At 49.8% G+C, this 4,736-nt stretch overlaps 1 protein-coding gene across 2 annotated transcripts in view; it reads right to left on the bottom strand.

Annotated features, from left to right (window-relative positions):
- kibra (WW and C2 domain containing protein kibra) overlaps nucleotides 1–4,736 on the bottom strand; it is a 42,826-nt gene that overhangs the window by 10,571 nt on the left and 27,519 nt on the right. The window lies entirely within an intron of this gene.

The raw sequence follows: 4,736 nt of genomic DNA, 5'->3' as shown, positions 1-4,736 counted from the left end.
ATACAATACAGGAGTAATTCCCAGACCGCTGATAGCAGACCACTGAAGGTTCAATATTAATGCTATGTACAATACATAAAATGAAACTGAACCTTCGATCTCAGACGCGTATCCTAAACCGATCTTCCAGATCTCTCTACATAACTCTAGGAGTACAGAACCAGAATTGCACTTGCAACGATAAACTGACATTGCACTTGGAGTGAACTTCACACCTAAACGAGCTCCGTTAAAGACTGTCGAGCCGCAGAGATCGAAGGGCACGTTGTTGATCCAGGAAAAGGAATCCTTACGTATTCACAATAATAATAAGCAGTAGCGTCGGTGTCGTCGCGTCTGTAGCATTGCTCCCAGTAGAACCTTTGAATCTGCTCGTCATTTTCGTAATCGTTGTGGTAGCACATCCTCATCCGATATTGGGACACAACGTTCTCGTAGATCTGTTCCTGATGGTGATAAGGCTGCTGCTGCTGCTGCTTGCACTCCCGTTGCTGCAGTTCCGCGTTGCAGTGTTTCTGTCGTTGCTGGAACCGGTGATGATTCTGCGCCTGCTGATGGTAATTGTTCACGTAGGTGCGGTACTGGTGCGCCGGTACGAGTACGCAGAGTGTGTACTGACGGTCCATGCCGGGTACACGGTAGACTAGGCACCAGATTCCTCTTCTTCTTTCTTCTCCTCTTCCTCGGTGGTGTCTCGCTATCTCGTTCCGTGTAGTAGGTACATGCAACGCGGGTAAGCGACACACGGGTTTTCTTCCTCTCCTTCTTTCGTTCGCCGAGCTTCTCTTCTCTTCTCTTCTCTTCACCTCATCTTCGCCAGAAGGCGGCCTCCACGAGACTGGCCGGTTTACGGGGCCCGAAATTCCGATCCCCACCTCTGTGGGTCTCAATTTTTAAGGGATCCCACCTTTTTTCCTCCTTTTTGCCTTCTCTTCCTTCGCTTCTTGCACCACCCGGTCGATCCTCTCCATCCCTCCCGTCTCTCCCACTCTTGGTGTACACCCCTCTCCTCCCTCTACCAGTGTATCCAACATCCTTTCTTCTGGCTCGGCTCGCTCCGGCTCTCTCCGTCCTTCCGTTTTAATCCTTCGATTCCTCTTTCTCCCTCGGGCTCGCACACACCTCTCCGCGCGTGGATCACCCGTACGTGCACACAACCGGAGAGTTCTCTTCTCTCCGCTTCACTGTTCGCTGCCGCGTCTGCCTCCTTCCCCCGTGGGACAGCCTTTTCATTTATCTCGCTTCAACCATGGTGGCCTCAAGCGGCTCTTTCTTACCCGGTGTAAAAAGGCGGGCCTCGGTCCCGAGGACCCCGCCAGGAACGTCACGATCCATCCCTTGCTCCCCTTTCTCCCTACCCAAACGTTCATCTCACTCACTGAAACTTTTCCCTCCCGGCCATCAGCCATTCCTAGTTACCAATAAATCAATGCTCGGGTTTTACACGTGCTCGAAACCCACCGTGAATACTCGAGGAGTACATTCCTCGTGAAATTTTCGCTACGCTCCGCGCCAAATTGCCAGATCGATCAGATCAATAATGCATCTTTATAACTCTGACGTGCGATCGTATACAAAATACTCTACTGTAATTCACGTCAGGTTTACGTTAGGTCAGGGATTTACAATGTCTAAAACGTGCATGGAATCTCAGTTCGCATACAACGTCGAGACAGTGCATGAATCTGCAGTTTAATCAATAACAGTTCAATGACAATAACATCGTACGATCCCTCGGAATTCCAAAGCATCGAGACTTCGGATTCCGTGCAACGATGTTTTATTTTATAAATTAATATTTAATAATTTTAAAGGAAACTTCGAATTTCATCAATAGCTCGTCGAGCCTCGCTCCACTCCCTCGCATTTTTTTTCACCACGGAGAGTGGAATGTGGTTCGCGGGGCCCTGATGCCCCGGGCGTACGTTCCTGTGCCAAGGGAGGAGGAGGAGGAGAAGGAGGAGGAGAAGGACAGGGACGCGGAGGGGGGAGGCGAGGGGGACCTGACGAGGTCACGGTACGACCCTGCTGAACGTGTCCCATCGTCTCTCGAGTTCTCCGGCTCTGACTGGTAGTAGAACCGACCTTGAGTCGCGCATTATGCTTCGTCCTTGTTGGAATTTCTGGGGCCACTACTGGCCCCATCAGCCCGTGTCTCTGATCATCTAAGAACAGGACCCCGGTGTGTGCGTGCCCGGCTCTCTCGCTCGCGCGCGCGCGCGCGCGCCTGTGTACGTACGTGGTCCTTGGTCGTACGTCCCTAGCCCTACCTCCCCCCCCCCTTCGTTCCAGTCCTCCCCGGGACCATAGCGATGGGACCAATTCGTTGTTTACCCAGTTTTATCAACGAATACAAATTGATTCATCGTAACTTTTTACGAGAAACTCCTAATAAGGTTTTACTTAGAGTTTTTCAAGATGATCAAAGTCTACCCTAGTGTTAGTGCCTCGACTGTGTCACGTTTACTTTTTAAATCGTTCTCTCCAAAATTTGCCGCAACCCCTCGTGGCTCACTAATTACGCGCATCAATTAAATAGAGACTCGCGTTTCGGATGGAATTTCGCGAGAGAGAGAGAGAGAGAGAGAAGGTCGGAGGGGAATCGCGAGCGGGTATCGGGGGATCGATTCCATCGCTAGCGAAGAATTCCGGGCCGGAGGAAGGACGGGTGTACGCGCGGACGTGCGCGCGTACCACCTCACCTCGACCGGGCAGGCTCAAAACCGCCGAAGGATTCACGGGACTCGGGCCCCGCGCGCATATTTCTCGGTCCGCGCTATTATTGTCGGGGGCTCCGCGCGCAGATGCTATCGAGTATACGAGCCGGTTCGCTCGCCTCGCGGAAAGAGCCTCTTATTTTTCCCCCACCTCCAGGACTCCCTCAACCTCCCCGTCCGGGGTGGTGCTCCTGCTAGTGGTAGTGGTTACTCCACCTCCGCGTGCCCACTCTCTCTGCTCTTTTCGGAAAGATACCATGATTCAAATTCCTTCATCAAATAGATTTTCCTTCGTACACTCACTCGATCTCCCAATGCATCCCTGCAAAATTTTCTATTCTATACTTTGGCTGGTTTTCACAAATTTTTCATATATGATAAATAATAACGTGTTTATTTTATATTGATATTAATCAATATTGACGATATCGACGCTGACCGTGTTTCATATGAATATTGCATGGGACTCATGTTCCATATTTACGTGTACACGAAAGCACGCGGCGTTCGTGTATCATTAAGGAATTCCTCTCGGAGAAATATCGGTGAGGAATTCCTGGGCAAGGGTCAAGGGGACCGACGGGTCCCGGCCCCGGAGGGTCAGCCTCCCGTATTAGTGTCCCGTATATGCATTTTTGATGGAACATCCACCACCTGCGAGCAATCATTCTCTGGAGAGCCGTTCGGATACCACGAAACAGAAATTCTGCCGCCATTTACTGAAGTCTGCAATTTTTTAATAAATTCAAATAGATAGAAATCTGTATGTAATTAAAATCCGATCAGGCGTATGAAATAGAAGAGAAATCACCAATTGCGATATTTAAAAAGAAATACAGAAATTTTTAAGAATCGGATTATAAAAAATCGTAATTGTAAATTTCAATGGAGGAGAGACTGATAGAAGGAACGGGAGATGATGCATTGAAAGTATGAAAAAAGGGTTAAATTAACGGAAGGAGAGGAATAGCCGAAAGAGTGCAGCGGGTCACGTGTGCGTTATACCCGGGGTCCCCTTGCATTAGCCGAGCGAACCAGCCCCGGTGGATCCTCCTTTTTTCTTTTCTCTCTGTTCCGCTTGGAAGCCACGTGCGCCCCGAAGAAATTCCTGTTTCGTATCCTTCGGGCCTTTGTTCGGGCAACAGCTGTCCGCCCGGAGAAATGCTTTTCTCCCTCGTCACTCTCCGCTCTGCTCACGCGTATGCCCCAAATTTCAATTATATCGATGCCCCGCTACCTCCACGACGAAAATGTTCTACGTTCTAATCGCAAAATAAAAAAAAACTGTTCAACAACCTGTGAGATGTTCAGCATCGAAATATACGTTCGGGAATGAATCTGTAACGAAAACTGACCGGTGCTGAAACGAGCGAGACAGAGCGCGCGGCTTGTCTACAGGTAAGCACGAGAAAATGCGACGAATGCGGCCAATTACAAAACACCGCGGGCATTCCTCAACAGATATCCATACGCATAGTGGCCCGACACTGGCTATCTATCCCACCTCTGTTCGTTTTACCCACCGGCGACGTTGCATTAGTGGTGGAAGAAGGTATGAGGCCCCGCGGGAGAGTATAGTAGTTGGCGCACTATAAAAGGGGGCCCTTCGCCAGGCTCGGAGGAGCGGGGCCTCGCCAGCGTTCAGATAAATACGCGGGATGGGCCGGAATTCCTCACTCGGCTGCATTCCAATCGCTCTTCCTCCTCCGCCATCTCGCCGCTAACACTAACACACAACGTCCACCAGCAGAAAGCGCAGCCCGCGTTATATTCGCAGCCTCCACGCAACCGAACGGAACCAGCACTTACGTATACCCAAAGAATATCCTAATAACGCAACGCGCGCTCCGCTTAGAAACGTTGAATATCCATTGGTCATCTAATAAGTTCGCGATACACATTAATTAACCCTTTGTACTCGAGCGGCGCCGCTACGGCGCCCGGCACCAAAACTAATTGCAAACTGTAATATTTAACAGATTTTGTTGTATTCAATAAAAATGAAAAAATTGGTAAAAT

The sequence above is a fragment of the Ceratina calcarata genome, unplaced genomic scaffold (genome assembly GCF_001652005.2).
Source record: "Ceratina calcarata isolate Rehan_Ccalc_2016 unplaced genomic scaffold, ASM165200v1 scaffold260.2, whole genome shotgun sequence".
Classification (NCBI taxonomy): Eukaryota; Metazoa; Arthropoda; class Insecta; order Hymenoptera; family Apidae; genus Ceratina; species Ceratina calcarata.
This window is presented reverse-complemented; position numbering and strand designations above follow the sequence as displayed.